Source organism: Prionailurus viverrinus, chromosome C1 (assembly GCF_022837055.1).
Source record: "Prionailurus viverrinus isolate Anna chromosome C1, UM_Priviv_1.0, whole genome shotgun sequence".
In the NCBI taxonomy this organism is placed as follows: Eukaryota; Metazoa; Chordata; class Mammalia; order Carnivora; family Felidae; genus Prionailurus; species Prionailurus viverrinus.
In genome coordinates, this window is record NC_062568.1 from 139,993,029 (window position 1) to 140,010,900 (window position 17,872).

Sequence of the window (17,872 nt, forward strand, 5' to 3'; positions counted from 1 at the left end):
CTCTCTGTCTCTGAAAAGTGAATAAATGTCAAAAAAAGAAATTTAAACCAATGGTGCATCAGTTAGCTGTGGCTATCAAACTACAGCATGATAATCCACTCCACAATTCAATGGCTCAAAACAGTCATTCATTTAGCTTCTGAGGGTTGAGTTAACCGGGATTTGACTGACCTTGACTGGTCATGCCTAGTGGTGGCTCTGTTCCATGTGCCATCCTTTTCTTAGGACCTTTGGGTTAGTTTAGGCCTATCCTTCTCATGACAATGGCAGAGTCACAAAAGGCAGTCTGAATGCTTTTCATACCTCTGCTTGCAGCCTTTCTGCCAATATCCTACTGGCCAGACAAGTCACTTAGCTGAGTCAAGGTTTGGGAGAGCCCTGCAGAGTTACACCAAACAGCACAGATACAGCGAGGAATGGGGCTGTTAGCACGCTCTACCCCAAATGGCCATAGCACTGTTCTACAAAGAAGAACGGGCTTTAAATAGGTTTATTATTTTTTAATTACCGTTTAGTTAAAGCCTTCTATAATTTGGGCACTGACTTATTCTCTCATTATTGTCCTGCAGGCCTACAAAATACATTTTACCATCCCTATTTGCAGATGAAGCAATTGAGGCTCAGAGATGCCGCGTAACACGCTTAGGCTTTCATGGCTGGTCAGTGGCAGAGTCTGGACTTAAATTCCGCCTGCCTGTGGGCTCTGGGCTTTGCGTTCTGTTCTTTCTCCTGTGTAACACTGCCTCTATGTAAAATTTCACTTGTGAAATTTAAGAACAGGAAGGAATTTTGGAACTCCTCTCTCATCTAATCTTTTTTGTTTTGTAGAGGAAACAACTGAGCCCCAGAGGGAGGATTTCCACATTTTTGTCATATTAATTAACAGAAAACCAAGGGACTAGACACTGACTTTTTTGCTTCCTTATTTTCTCCATTGTTTCATACCTTTTTTATTATTATTATTGTACACAAATTTTCTGAATGCCTGCTATGTGTCAGGCATTGTGTCAATTCAATTCTCTGTTGCTAACATCGTATTCTTATTATGGAAATAAAGAGAAGAGAAGGTCTTTTGAGTGTCTACTGTGTGACCCAATGGATGACCATGTTTTCCTGAAATTTACCATAAACTGAAAGTCCGAACTGCTGCATCAGTCTGTTTCCTCCAAAGCGCAGGACAGATTTTCTTTCTGGCACTCACCCACTGCACATTCCCCAGCGGCCAGGTGGGCCTGGGAGGCTGAGAACTGTGCAGGCAGCCTGGTGCTCACTGCTCATGGCGAAGCTGAGCACCTAGCTCAACGTTGGCAGCGGTGTAACAACGCTGAAATCATACAGCTGCCAGGCCCCAACTTAATTAGAGCTGACCTTAAGATGAATTTTGCAAGCCACTTAAATAGATCTCTCTTTTTGGAAAGTTTTCAGAGTGAAAAGGAGAAAACAATAAAATGCCTCCAATTTGCAGTCCCTCCCTCTGAGATCTGCTTCATGTGCCCCCATGCTCTCCCCGGCACTGAGTCATTATCCCCAGTGGGTCCTGCAAGCCTAAGACTGATGGAAAACAAGGTTTAGAGTGGTTTGCATGGGGTCAAAGCCGCCCTCCCCATGTGGCTGGGCCCATTGTATTAGCTGTGGGGGACAAAGAGGGTGGGGAGGAAAGTTGGAGGCAAGCCTGCCTGCGTATGGGAGGTGTTGGGGTGAGTCCCGTAGCCTTTCCTCTCTTGAAAAAGAAAGGGCCACCTGTACCCAGGCTGGGGCCTGGCACATAGTAGGTGCTCCATAACATTTGGTGAATGAATGATGACGGAGTGAACGACTCTCCCTAGTGCTGTTGCTTTCTGGTTGTGTTTCACTTGATTTGGGGGAAAGTCTCTTTGCTCAGGGCCCAGGTACTTCATAGAGGATAATGGTTTAGGCTGTGTCTTCAATCATTCAACCGTCACGTATGAGAGTTTACTGTGATCTGGGCACTAAGGATGTGACAGTTCACAAATCTATGCAGTTGCTACTCTTGAAGAACTTGCAGCCTGATGAGATCAATTAGACCTGAGTTTTTAACCCTGACCTTGCCACTTACCAGTTCTTTGTGGGCACAGGGTCCTCCTATGTGGGCACAGGTGCCTCCTATGAGGCACATCTTTGTGCCTCAGGGTCCTCCTATGTAAAAAAATAAAAAAACAAAAGTGTAGTAATAGTACCTAATTCAATTTCGATTAATATATATATATAAAGCATTTAGAATATTGTCTGACATCCAAAAAGCACTAAGTAAATGTTTGTGACTGCTTCATATATCGCTGTGAGGATTCCATGTGAAAATGCATGTGAAGAGCTGCTGACCATGATGCTGGCATATAGATTAAGAACTTCATAAACCATAGATATTATTATTACCTGTTACGAGTAACTTTATTTTTTTTTAATTTTATTTTTTTAAATTTACATCCAAATTAGCATATAGTACAACAATGATTTCAGGAGTAGATTCCTTAGTGCCCCTTACCCATTTAGCCCATCCCCCCTCCCACAACCCCCCCCCAGTAACCCTCAGTTTGTTCTCCATATTTATGAGTTTCTTCTGTGTTGTCCCCCTCCCTGTTTTTATATTATTTTTGTTTCCCTTCCCTTATGTTCATCTGTTTTATCTCTTAAAGTCCTCATGTGAGTGAAGTCATGATTTTTGTCTTTCTCTGACTAATTTCACTTAGCATAATACCCTCCAGTTCCATCCACGTAGTTGCAAATGGCAAGATTTCATTCTTTTTGATTGCCGAGTAATACTCCATTGTATATATATACCACATCTTCTTTATCCATTCATCCATCGATGGACATTTGGGCTCTTTCCATACTTTGGCTATTGTTGATAGTGCTGCTATAAACATGGGGGTGCAACCTGTTACAAGTAACTTTAAACCCTATAGCCATTCTAACTTGATGTGGAGGAGGTGGGAAGTGGTAGGGGTGTAGATTAGGAGGAGAGTGAAGCTGGGTCTCAGGCAACTAAAATTTGACCTGTTCTCAGATTCTCAGGCAAATATTTTGAAATTTACAGCACTTTTAAGGTTATATTTTAGAGGAGGAGTGCCTGTTTCTCTAACTTATATCTTCCTAAAAGTTGAAATCCCTTATTCTGGAGTCACTCCCATCTTATGGACCATTATTCTACTTGGACACTTATTCTAGAATGCAGCTGCAGGGAATATCCCAGCAAGACCAGAAGAAGCCAGTCCGGCCAGGGTACCTTTGTGTGTGTATGTGGAGGAGGGGGGAGGGGAGCTCCTTTCTGTTCTTGAGGGATTCTTCCCCATCCTCAGAGACTGTCAGCATCTGTAGAATGATGTATTTTCCTCCACACTTATGCCCCTTTCCTGCATCAAGTGTTTCTTACGTGGTATTGCCCTGTTCCTTTGGATCCAATGAAACCATTAGAGACCCGCCATTAATCATTCTTAATTTTATCCCCTTCTTCCTTTCCCCCCAGACTTCCACTAGGGCCTCTCCTCCTGTACATAATCACTCCAACCTGTTATTTTTTCCTTCTCTGAGGGTTTCTCCCTCCATTTGAATAGCTCACTCATAAACAGCATCATTGAGACTCAAGATAAGTAGATGTACAAGTGCCTCTGTACTTGAGGCTTCCCATCTGGGCAAATCCTCATCCTCCACTGAAGCATGTCTACGACTTAAGTTTCCACAGCCCTCTTCATCAGCAGAGGAACGTCTGCTCTCTCTTCTTCCTTCTCATCGCACACCCACAAACGTGGCACCCACAGAATCATGCCCAGCCCTCCAAACAGCCCCAACCCAGCGTACACCTGTGTCAGCAAAGCAGGAGAGTGGTGACCATGGTTATCGGCATAGGAGGAGGAGAAAGGGACATGAGGACGTTAGAACACACATCTCAAAGGCCACAGCATAGAGTGACTTAGGAAGAGTCAGCGAGAATAAGAGAAGTTATTATAAGCAGGATTCCCAACGAGTTGCTCTGTGCTCTCACAGGAAATAGAAGAAGAGAAACATGGCCTTATATTGCAGCAGGAGAGAGTTTTGCTAAACATAAAGAAGAGCCACTTGACATTAGAGGTGAATAATCCCAGAAACAAGCAACCAAGTAAGTTCCTGAAAGCTGTGTTACAAAATGAAAGATAATCATGTATTTTGAGTAGTTTAGAAAGAGATTTTCCTGGAGGTGAGGTTGGGAGTGGGGTGGGATTGCACTAGACAAATACATATCATCTTAGAACTGGAAAGGGCATTAAGGGCCCACACCATCTGCGTCACAGAAAAGGCACAGAATACATTTACCCAAGGTTTCAAGGCTGGCTACTGTTTGATCCTCCAGGCTTTCCGACTCCTGGTCCAGTGCTCTCTCTGGAGCCCCAATTTAACTTAGAGACTGCATCCACTTTCGGGTTTTTTTTTTCCTTTTGTAAAAGGAAGAGAAGGAAGAAGAGGAAGATAAAGAGAAACAAAAATGACGGGTGCTTGGTTTACCATTATGGATCCTGGTCGGTTCAGGATGTGTAAAGGGTGATCCCCCCTTCCCAGGGAGAAACAACAATTAACAGTAACAGTAACCATTAACCCCGAAGCTGAATACTAAACCCGTGCCCGTGAAGATGTGCAGTTATGTCTTCATTTTGTTGTTTAAAGGACTGGGTTCCATAGGCGGAGAAGGAGCTGTGCTGAATAGCGACACTTACCATTTGCTCCTCCAAACACATTCTGTAGGAGGGCGTGGGATTTCACAGCAGTGAGAGCAAAACTATTCACAGCAGTACCATATGCTCCCCACCATCAGGAGCGGCGGTACTGGTCACTGGACTTGGCAGGCGAACCAACTGAATGGAAATTCTGGAGACCACAGTAGGAGTTTTCTCTTTGTGGGTTTTGGATGGTAAAATCTTCAATCTGTTCCACAGGCAGAAATCAGAGTGAAGAATAATTCTACACAAATTGTGTGCGCGTGTACGTGTGTGTGTGTGTGTATGTGTGTGTGTGTGCGTGTGTGAAAGAACATGACTACGTGTTACTTCTAGAAAAGTTAAAGGAGAAGCAGAGGCTCAGGATTTATCTTGTGCTATCCTACAGAGGTAGGAGACCGAACCTTGTATGCAAAAGGAGAGAAGATTGAGAAAGATGGAGAAGGATTATTTTTAGTATAAACTCCATGTTTTCTGTTTTTTTTGTCTAGGAAAAAAAGTAAGATTGAGAAGAATTTCCCAAATGCCAAGACCGTTTAATAGCAGAATTACAACTGACGATAAATGCAGCACTTTTTAAAGCTTGTCCTTTCTCTGTTATTAACTTTGTTCTTTCGGTTGTGCCAGAGAAAGCACAAGAGACAGAAATTGGCAGAAATATGGGTCTGAAGAACAGAAATTCAACTCAAATGAAAATACCGTGAAAACCTCTAGTAAAAAAAAAGTCTTTAGTTTAATAGCACAACTTTCATCATCAGGAAAAGGTTTATTTGAATTAAAAGTAAAATTTAGGACGCTCTATTATCTAATCATTAGTAATTCTGTGCACGTATGGGCTATTTTCTGTTTCCAAAGTGGTTTGCAATCATTAGTTAATCCACTCAGCATGCTTAGTCTAAATTGTGTTATATGCATATAATAGATAAGGACGGTTGTTGGGGAGCGGCCGCATGACACGGCAGGCTGAGGAGCACACTGCTAAGTCAGGGGCTGTGACTTCTCGTCTGAACCACCCCGTTCGTCCGCCACGGGAGCCAGGCCTCTACCGCGGGAGGTCAAAACAAGGATTCAACTTGTCTGAAAAATAAATGCGTATATTCTAGAGAATATCTTTTCCAACAGTCGTTGGAAGGGCCTGCAGTTTTCATTTCCCTTTGGTGTCATGTGGGCCCTGTCTCAGCTGTCCTCATAGGTAAGAGAGATTTTAAAGGGCCAGTCTCTGAAGTCTCTCCGTTGAGGGACCGCTCAGCGGTTCCCAAGGATACGTGCAGATGCCGACCAATACCCTTTTCCACATGAGGACACAGTCCTGAGAGTTTAAATGCATTGGAACGAGTCAGTGGGATAATGTGACGTTCTTTTCTTTTTGGCCATCAATAATGCTAGTCGGTATTGTTATCTGAGGCTTGCCAACTTCAATTTTTCTCTTGATAAGAAGAATGCTCTAAGCAAGATGTTGCTTTTAAGTGTTCTAAAGTAAGTGTATCGGAGATGGACCAAGGCTTGTGCCCAGCACAGCTTGTCCACATCGTGTTTAGCTTACAACTGCATGGCTTCCCTTTATTTTCATTTGTTTGCTCCCACCCGAACCAAACACATGAATGTGTGGCTCCGATAATGTATTCGGTATGTTTAATTAGCCGTTACATAACATGTAGGAAGGTGTGGCTTTTGAAACATGTTCTTCATTTTCTCCCAGTTTTTTTCTAATTCACAGTGTCTGGTGGCTTTTTTGCTTGTTTTTCTTGTTTGTTTGCTTCTTTGTTTTCATTCTTTCCAGAGTAAGAGTCTGTCCAGACTAAACTTACCTAACTGCTTCGGGGTTTAGATTTTCTTTAGTTTGGTCGATAGACCCATTAAATTCTGTCCTGGGGCACCTGAGTGTCTCAGCTGGTTAAGCATCCAACTTCGGCTCAGGTCATGATCTAATGGATTGTAAGTTCAAGCCCCACGTAGGGCTCTGTGCTGACAGCTCAGAGCCTGGACCCTGCTTCGGAATCTGTGACTCCCTTCTCCCTGCCCTGCTCCCACTCACACCCTGTCTCTCTGTCTCTCAAAAAATAAGTGTTAAAAAAATTTCACAAAAATTAATTCTGGCTAACTTGCATTATGTGTATAATGCAGTCACCACTCGATAAGTGGATATGCATGATAAAATATTACTTAAGCTTGTGTTAAGGAGTTCCCTTTTGTGAAGTTTCAGGATTTTAAACTTGCATTTCAATGTCCATAATTTCACAATTTCTTTCTGAGTTGTTCGCTTGGTAAGAGTTTAAGTTTTTGAAAGATATCTAATAAGTCTTAACTGTGTCCTGATAATGAAAAAAAAATGACCAGCACTTCATCATTTCATTTAGAGACTATTGAAAAACTCTTTTACTTGTATGAACTGATTCCCAGTGACAACTGCCCCCAAAACACCCCACAGAGCGCACGGCCAGCTGTGGGTGATTCACTATGGCGTCACTGGGAGAGATCGCGAAACCCACGGCTGTGATGGTGCCAGTCCATGCCTTTTCAGTGAGAAAACATCCCGGCTCCACAGAGTGTTAATCTGGCCCCAAAATGGGAGACGGCTAAGTCTGCCTGGAATGTCTGGCTGCTGGTTGGCAGACGCGGCCCTTTCTTCACCTTGGATCTGCTGGGCTAAGGATGCTTTCATAGTAATTTTCCAATGTCTTCCTTGATCAGTAGACTGCAGCATTTTATCATTTTGCAGATTTTGTTTTCTTCATGGGTTATTACTTCCACTGAACTGCACTTAACATCTATTAGCTTAGGTCTCCAGAAGATCAAAGTCCCTCTGTATCTGATTATTCTGCTCTTTGCAATTTGTGTCTCCCCCTCACTCCATCCCCTCCCCACCAATCCAGGAGCCTTGCACGTTTACAGATTTGGTTTCAGTGTCTTCCCCTAAGTCGTTTACAGACATAAAAGCATCATAAAGAGGGCATTGTGTCTTTAGAAAGAGGATAGGAGAGAAAAAAAGTGAAGACAGCAGTAATAATTCCTGTATTATTTCTATCTCAATATGCATCATTGAAAATTCACGTGTAAAATCTCTTAAAACTCATGTTTAAATATTTTTCTTTTTGAAACGGGGTGGGCGAGGGAGGGAGAAAGAAGTGCTAATGTCATAGAACTATGCTAATGTTATAAAAGTTAAATTCCTGTGAGGTTTTTTCTTTTTCTAAGTCACTCACTGTACTCCCCTCCTTTTTTTCCAAAGCTCTGTCCAGTCTCCCCACGTTTTAGTTAAAAACATTTGTGTTGTCTTTTTTAGGAACCTGTCCACAGGGCCAACATTCCATTCATTTTATGGTTTACTGTTAACCTTAATGACTGGGTTCTAATGGAGGATTTTATTTCCTTTCTGAACGTTTAGTAAATAAGAATCATCCTCTAAATTTGGTCTCTTAGCTGTGATATACCAAAGATCCTCTATCATATGTCAACCCAGTCTCAACAATAGACCAAAGTTGGCCCGGTCAGGGCATTTGCACTAGCCCTAAAAAAGAATATTTTTAGAAACAACGTAAGAGGACCAGTACAAACCCATCCGCAGACATGAAGTGGGTGCTTGTGAGTTGACACAGGTATTAAAAACTCAAACTACATCTGGCAGCCAAAAAAACAGCTCTAAGGAGATTTGAATCTGAAGAAATTATTGAAACAAAGACCAGGAGCTTTTTTTGTAAGGATATTTCCTTGTCAGAAATGCTTAACACTATTCTCCATCATGAATAAAAGAAGCCAAAGCAAGAGGGACAAGAAACAGTGTGAGCTAGAGCAGGGCTTTTCTTGAATGTGTTTACAGAACATAGGAGGACCTTGTTAAAATGAAGACTCTAATCCAATAGGATTGGAGTGGGACCTCGGGGTTTAACATGTCTCCAAGTGATTCAGCTACTGCTGATCCAGGGACCACTCGTTGGCAGAGGTAGAAGGTTTCTCCGTGCTCCATAGCTAGTCTGACACTTTATCTCTCACTTTTTTGTTTAATATTTATTTATTTTTGGGAAAGCATAAGCAGGGGAGGGGCAGAGAGAGAGAGAGAGACAGAGGATCTGAAGCAGGCTCCGTGCTGACAGACTGACTGACAGCAGCAAGCCTGATGTGGGGCTCGAACCCACGCACCGTGAGATCATAACCTGAGCAGAAGTTGGACGCTCAACCTACTGAGCCACGAAGGTGCCCCTCCTCTCACTTTACCTGGCACAGGAGACCATCTCTTTGTGAGACATTAGTCTCTGAGGATGGATGCTTAGAAGTCCTAGATCAGTTGATCTCAGATTTGTCTATGTATTTCAATTCTCTAGGATCTTTAAAAACCCTAATGCTCTGGCCACACCCCTTATCAATTAATCAGAATCTCTGTGAATAGAACCCAGGCATCAGTATTTTTAAAAATTCTCCAGATGATCCCAATGCACAGCCAAGTTTGAGAAGCAGTGGCTTAAACAAAGTGCGTTAACTAGAATAATAACAGCAGCTAACCTGTGTTGTCTGCTTTTATACAAATACCAGGTATTGTGATAAATATATACATTTTTAAAACGGAATCATCAGATAAACCCCTTTTGCAGATCGGGAAACAGGCAGAGGTTATGTAGCTGAATAGCTGGTGGTACTGATACTAGAAGGCAAAAAGAGCAATGTCAACTGAAAGTAAGCATTTGATGTAGGAGCAGAGAACTTGCTCATTAATGAACATTTGCGCCTGAATCTAAGGTTTTCTTTTACTTGTATTTTTGACTTTTGCGTAACAGTTTGTGGCTCCATGTTTAAATTTTCATCCCCCTCTCTTGCTGCACACCCATCCTCAAAGACCCAAGCCTGTCCTAGACTCTTGACCTGAGATAAATTGCCTTCTGGAGCCTTGACTCCCAGTAGGCTTTGTTTTTGTCTCGTTTCACATTACTGTGGCCTCTCTTACCCCTAACTGGGCAGCAGGGGGAGCTATGGCTACCAGAAAAAAAAAAAAGCCTGTATAACTGCCCCCCAAAGGATACGCCTAAAAGAAAAATTTCCTAGCAGTTCTTCATCCAAAAGCTAATACCTACTGCCCCAAACCCCAGAGTATAGACAAATAGCTTGTGTGGGCGTGTTGTCAGCAGAAGAGTCTCAGGACTTCTCATGCGGCCCAGGAGAAGAGGCTGCACCAGTACAATAGTCAGTGTAGTCAAGATGGCTGATAAGTCCAGAAAGGGGCCATAAATAAGCAACTGACCTTTCCTGAATGATGTTCCTCATTCAGGGAGTACCGAATAACTATAATAAAATGTGTAAAATGTAAACGTGAGCATTCTTTTTGAACTCTGATCAATGATTTGAATAGAAAGTTTTGTATCCGTTTCCCTGACTTTAAATGGGTGTATATTAGGTCAATATATGTTCATTTAACTCAGGTTGTACCTCTGTTAGATGACATAGGGTTGGCAAGGAGTTGGAATCCCCAAAACAACACTATCAAAAAAAATTTGAAGGAAATCTGAAAAATCCTAGAGAGAGATAATTCTCTCTCAGTTCACTGCAGAGCAGGGTACTGATTTACCCACAACCGTAAATTCAGAAAGGCTGCTTCCCAAACCTGAGAACCTTTTTAGAATTGCTGTGGCTCAGACCCTTAGATGGTGATAGTCTCAGAGGAGATTAAGGCCTGATACTGTGAACACATTAGGATGTCTAAGTAGAACTAGAAGCTAAATAGATCAGCTCATTCCATAAGAAACCCCTGCTTTCTTAACTACTCTTTCTTTACCTGGCTTCCACTTCATCCTCCCTCCTTGACCCTGATATAGAAAATCACAAGGGAAATGGTGATGGGTATCCAATGCCATATTCCATTCACCAAGACAATCTCGTTAGAATTCCTGTTCTACCCTTAATTCTGGGGTATTCATGTGTCATCTCTGGAAGAATTTAAGGATAATGGAACTCGAACCTATACTGTCAAGTAGATTTTGGCCAATATGATGTTAGGGGCCTTTAATATGCTGCCATGAGTTGATAAAGCTCTTGGAAATTGATATGTAAACTTCATGAAGGGCATCATTGTCTGTTCAGTGGAGTTTCAGAGTGTGATCTCTCTGACTTCGAGTCACTGGAGCAATTGTTAGCAGAATGATATGAAAATGTATCCAGTTAGGTTAATGCTTATTAACCTTAATTTCACTCATTGTAGTCTTCACAAATGTGTCTTAATTATGTGTGAGCTTCCTTCTCTTCTCCTGGATATACTCAGTCTAGTAAAGGAACTGGGCTATTGCATTGCAGGCTGACAGATTAGTAGTGGCACAAATGCATGCAAAAATACACAGACAAGTCTTTGCTCTGTAGTGGAAGCCTCCCTGGTAATTCTCCTGGGTCCTTGAAATTAAGTTGCCAATTTACTTACACCAGCTAAGGAGTCTGCTTCTCCTCACTGAGCTCTGTCTGAGAGCCCCTCTGTTACTTGACTAGCATGTGAGAGTTACATGCTCTACCCCTGCCCTGCTGAATCTACTTGGGATCATGAGCCAGACCAGGGATATTTGGAAATACTCACAATCCCTTCTGCAGGAAAATATTTCACATGAAAAAAGGAGAAGTGACAATCTTATTAAGAAAGCTAACTCTTTAAACAGGATTTTTTTTTTAAATCTCACTGACTATGGAAGCCTACATGCTGGTAAAGGCTTAAAGGAAAGATGGTCTGTAGTTGGAGAGACTTCCCAGCCACAGCACAAATCAAGCTCACCAGATTGTGGGATCACAAACCAAGGAGAGAAGGAGATATAGGTGGGTGGTCAGACCTGTGAACTGTCCCTTCTCTCTAGGAATAGAAATTGTAGTTCTGCATGTTTTGTTTCTGGGTGAAAAAAAAAACAAAACAGAAAAAAGAAAGTGGTGGGCAGTTTTTCCCTAATGTCCTAATAGACTGCCTGAGGCATATAAGCATGAACAATAAGCTTTGTTAAATGATCATCTGAAAAGGAAAATTGAGACTTTATTCAATGTTGTTGGAGAAAACACACTCATACACTCCCTGCCATCTTGTTATAAGCAGAGGAGGGCTCTCTCCAGGGAAACAGTGGAGGATCGATGCACCTCGGAAGGCCAACCGCTATGAGAATTGGGAACACGTTCAACTGTATTGACCCTTCAACCCCTGTGACCCCAAATGCTGGGTCAATAACTCTTTCAGGGGCATCACACAGGTGAGGGTTTTGATTTTTCTTTCCTTCTCTCCAATCACAGCCCACAATGAACAAGTCTGAAGGGTCAGAGATAAACGAGGCTTCTTTAGGAATTGGCCCCCATCTAACTTTCATGGATACCACTTTCTTTCTTTTCCTTTCTCTACTTGTGCTTTTTATTCATTGTTGGGTCTACCTCCTGGATAAAGAATTCAGGTTTCCCTATAATTTGCCTTCTTGGGTGAGCCAGATTTTCACAAATTTGGACCAAAGAAATCACTAAAGTCCCACCAAATTTGAAGCAAGCTCCCAAGTAGGGGCTTCCTTTTGAAAGTCTCCTCTCTGGCTTAACCTTCGATACTTTTCTTCCTGAGAAATGATTCACTCTCCTGCTTTTGATGGTGCCCTGTTTAGCAGGTGTGACAGATGCTGTTGATTTGCTCACTCAACACCTCTTTCCAACCCCCTCCTTTCTTGCCCCCCTTCACTGTGGAAGCAGGAAAAGCTCCATAGTGCTTTCCCACTCACTTTCCCAGCCTCCTTTAGATCAGGCAGAGAGAGGGTGGGGGTGGGGTTTGCAGTTTTGTTAATGGGAGTCCGAGGCAACCATAGCGCTGCTTTTGGGAAAGTGGTTTTCTTCCTAACAAATGGCAGAAATAAAGCCAGCACCAACCATCTTACTTTTTCCACTGAATATAGGTGATGCTTGAAGGTACAGTCACTATCTGGCAATAAGAAATACTAAGGCTATCAGAGTGGAGATAAAGAAGGAACTCGGTTCTTGTTGACTTGGTTGAGTTACCATAGCTCCATCCATCTTGTATGGATATCCTAGATTATCTGTTTTCCAATTTCTTGTTAGGTTACAAAAAAAAAAAAATTGAAGTCAGAAATATCAGGTGTTCTGTTACTTACAGATTATTATGTCCCTAAATAGAATAAATAACATAAAAACCAAACCCAAATTAACCTTCCCACCCCCCAAAAAGCCCTATCCCACTGAGTTCCAAGCCCTGTGTTAGAGGAAGTTATTAACATGATCAGTCATGTTGCCTTATTCTTATTTTTGCCATTTTACAGATATGGCAACTAAAGGCTAGGGATCTAAAGCAGCTTTACCAAGGTCACACAGTAAGCTGCTAAAAGCTGGGGAATAGAGCCAAGAGCTCTATAATCCCAGGCGAGGCCTCCTCTGCTCTGTCTCTCCCCCTCAGCTGGGAAAATGTCAAAGGATTTATCAAAAACAGCCTGAAGCTAGATTAGGTATTTTAATACCCAAAGCACTTAATTACTAATACAGTTTAAGGTACATTAACCTAATTGGAAACTTTCTACATATGGCATAGGTTTTTTTTTCCCCTGAAAAAATTAATAGTATTTTTTCCAACTTTTCTACTAGCCCGCCTCATCTTTATGTGTTACTACTGCTTTTCAAAGTTAGAAAAATATCACAGCCAAGACCTGAATTAATGTTATTTTCTCCTATAAAAGCACAAATAGTATAAAAAGAATAAAATGCGAGAAAAAGTAAGGAGGAAACTGTACCTGATGATTGCATATCTCACCTACTTAGCCTGCTGGGAAGCTGGCAGGACTCCATCATTGGAACCCAGAGGTCATCCTTGGCTGTGCTTCTCCCTCACGTTCCCCCATCCCGTCCACACCACATCCTGTTGTGTCTAGCAATCCTTGCCACCCTCTAGCGAGCCCCTTAGGCCAGGCCCTCCACATTCTCCTCTGGATTACTGTGATGGCCATCCAGCCAGTCTCTTAGATCATTCCACTCTGCTCCCCACACTGCAGTTGGAGAGATCCGTATAAAATGCAAACCAGATTGGTCAATCCCCCATTTTACACGCTTCGGTGATTCCCCATGGCCCTCAGGATAAGTTCAAACTCCTTGCCATGGCTCCTTCCTATGGCCTTCATTGCCTGTTGTATGTCTCATTTCCCAGTCTTAATTTGATGCTCCAGCCGTATCGAGCCATTTGCATTTCCTCAGGCTGGCTATGCTTTTCCTCCCTTCCAAGCTCTTGCAGAAGCTGACCACTGCTGGGAACATCCACATCCTGCTCTTCCCTTCTCTTCCTCCCAACAATTCCCAAGCTAACTCCTAATCATCTGCTGCCCAAGCATCACTGTCTTTGGAATCTTACCTGGACCACCTCCTCCCCAGACTGGGGTAAAGGCCTCTCTAATGTGTTCCCATAGCAACCCGGCATAAAACACACTGAGATAATGCTGAAATTATTTGCTTGTGTGTCTGTCTTCCCCGGGGGGGGGGGGGGCATCCTGAGTTCAGGGACTCTATTTTGTTCACCTTTGCTTCATCAGCACCTAGCACAGTGACGCTTACAAAATAGATACTCAGTAAAAATAATTGTTCAGTGAACGGAAGAAAAAGCAAACTCACCTTGCATCAAGGACTGTGCAAAAGACTAGTAAACAGGTGGGCAGGAAGTATGATTTTACTGTTTGTGAAGTCACAGAGAGCTTATTCACCCTGCACTTAGGAAAGTATCCATCCTTGATGAAGTACTGGCATCCAACACACTGGGTCATGGGTTGTTTAAAAAAAATCCAAATGGAGAAAGCCGGCAGTTTCGAGAAGCTGACCACACTCTGAGAGGGAATGGATGTAGGGGATTCTTGCAGACCTTTACAAGCGTCATGGAGGTTGAATGTGGGGCAGAGGGATTTGGGGCTTCTAACTGTACATGCAAAGTTATAGACTCTCCTCTCTCTTGACCCCTTCCTCACCTCCCCACCACTCCTTTCTGCTGATGCCATTATCCTGGTGTTTTCAGCCACAAAACCAGAGGTGCCTCCACAATCCACTTTTCTTTTTAAGGCAGATCACTTCATAAATTATCCACACACAGATAACCTGTAGAAGCTAAAGCTGACATTTCACACTAGAACATTATGTATGAAGAAGCGCTAAGTGGGGAACTGATGGCATTTCCCTGCACTCTCTCTTAATGCACCTTGTTACCTCTAAGTAACAGAGTAGTCCATGTAGTCTGCACTGATGTCAGCCTGCAGCCCAAAGTGTAGCTGAAGTGTAGCCCAAAGTGTAGCCACCAATGGGTGGCCTGTGTGGAAATGCCACGCCTCTTAGGACCTTCAGGGTCTGTGGCCTTTATTCATCACATAAGCACAACAGCTGATGAGACCACCCTTGTTTCTTTCCATGCCTGTGGGTATGGCAGCTCATGGGCATGGTAACCTGTGGTCATCATACTTCTGAGAGGTCAACCCCAATGTCAGGAAAGCTATGCATGGAACTTCCAAAGAGAAAAGGCAAACCACCTTTGAGAGATCTACTATCTGGAGCTGGCTCTGCACCTAAGGGAAGTACCCATGTAAGAGTGAGTCAATGAACACAAGAAGCAGGCCACCTATGTGTTTGGGGCAGCCATCTTCTGTGTGCCCAAATTAGCCACAGTGGCTCCTGACTTGAGTTGCCACAGCAGAGCTGGGACCGTAGTTGGGGTTGTGGGTAGGTCATCTCCTACAAATGTCCCAAAAGACTGTGACACGATCAAAAGGACTAGAAGGCCTTTAAAAGCAATGGGGGAAAAAGGCACAGGAGTGAGAGCTTCAGGGGTGCACAAAGTCCTCTTGTCTGGAACTTTGTGAGGTCTTAAATTTCCATTGATAAATAAATATTGAGGGTTTAATATATGTAGGATAGGACACTGTGCTGTGGATGCTGTGACATAAATAACACAGTTCCTGTCTTCAAGGAGCTGTCCCTTTAATGTGGGGAATAAGAAATTGACTTAATAAGCTCATATACTAAGTGAAAAAATGGCATCAGTGAAACAAATAAAGGAGTCAGGAAAAGGGGAAATTGCTGCCAGCCAGGATTACCTAGAAGGCTCCCTGGAAGCCTAGCCAGTTGACCAGATGTTGCTGGAGTGATAGGGTTATCAGGAGACTTATCTGTTCACTGCCTGACACCCACGCCACCCTCCACACACTTAGGACTGAGGTCTGAGTGGCTGTCATGTTGAAAATCCCCTGGTAGACACTAAAGAACATGTGGAAACAATAACCAACTTTTACTAACTTACTTAATGGGATTTGGGGCCTCTGGGAACTCTGTCTTTTATTTTCCTATAGGACCAAAACATTACCATTCTCCACTCCCACCTGAGGAAGAGTTTCAGTCTTCTGTCACATGAGGCTTTTCTGTCTCCCTGAAAATGGTTTCTCAAAGGACACCTAGATACTCAGATGCTTCTTCCAAAGGACACTTGTAGCACTTGCATGCACAAAGGATAAATTGATATATCCTCATCATAACCATCGATCAGCCTCATTTGAGTCCTTTTCCCATTACCTTCTCCCCCCTCTTAGTTCTAAGATGAAGATAACTTCTTCTCCTTCCTTTTCTGACTGCAGAAGCATTTAAACTTTTGACCAACCTGGGAACCCTTTGTACCCAAATCGTAAGGCTTTGTTCTTCCTCCCTGGCTTATAACACGGCCTCCTAAAAACCTGTTTGCATGTGAGCCTCCCTGCCTTCAAATCCCTTCCCACTCTCCTCTTCATTCCCCAGCCCAATTATTTTAAAAGTTTTGCCCCATGGCAGAGGATTTTAACCTCCTGAATTTTACTGTAATACTCATGTGTGTATAAGAGCGAGAGCTTAAGGCCACCTTTTGACTGTTATTATTTTAACCAGGATGAAGGACAGGCAAACAAGGTGCCAGCGTAAAGGAGAAGAAACTGCTTCTTGGCATTTTATGCAAATTGGCTTTTTTTCTAGACTTGTGTTGGCAGGATTCTTATACGCTGTCTTTCCCACCACTGCAGTGAGTGGGTACGTGTTGGACATACACGTTTATACACACACACCCTCATGTACACATGCGCGTGCGTACACACACACACACAGGCAAACAGCCTTGACGAGGTCGGAAGTTGAACTAGAATCAATGCCGAAATGCCCTTATTAAGAGACATAGATGGGAACCAAGGGGAAGTACCAAACTAGCAGAGCACAACACTGAAGAATATTTCCTTTGTTGTTTCTTATCTCCTAGATCTCTTAATTTCTTCTCCATTAAAAGGGGGCTAACAGTCTCGCCTGCCTCATCAGTGACATGAATTAACATCTGTAAAGCACTAAGAACAGGGCTTGGCATACTGTGAGTACCTTAAGTGTTCAGTAAATACATAAAATGAACATGTAAGTCCAGAGCCCAGCATACAGTACATCCTCTATATGTTATTGAGGAAGCTCGGTTCTTAACTATTGCTTTAAATTTCCCCCAACCACCTTAGAGGAGCCATCCATGCAGGTTTCTTTCATTGAACAGCTGCTAGGTAGTTCTGGGTCCCCACTTACCAACTTATCCACTTATACCAACTTACAACTTATGGTGTAGCTTTAAGAAAACTTTAAGGGATTACATATATTGAAGCAAGTTTAATCTGCATCAAAAATGGGTAGCATTTCTCTAACCTGAAGTTGGGTTAAGACTTGAATGGGTCTAGCCTATGAAAGTATAGACATCCGCCTTTTTCCTGAAGCCAATAGACCAGTGGTTGCAAACTTTTTTTTAAATAGTGACCTATAGTAATAAAAACATTTTCTGTTGTGACCCATACAGAGGCATGTATGTTGATGACTGAAACAAAAGCTCCTTAAAGCAATACTCTTGCTATATACAACACACTTGGATATTTTCTCTTCCTCCTATTTCATTTTTTAAAATACTGTTTATGACTACTAAATTGATTTCAGAACCCACCAATGGGTCATGATCTGTAGTTTGACAAACATCAAGTCAGACCAAAAGTATCTTTAGGAACAGGCTAATGATAAGAAATGGAATCCTATAAAAGACTCTAAAAGTTCTTTAGTGGAAGAAAGATGACTATTGATTTGGGTCTGTGTACCCATGTTTCTTTCTCCTTGAGAATTTAAATTGCAAAGATAAATTCTCAGCTTCAGGTGTGTTTCTTTAAAAAATG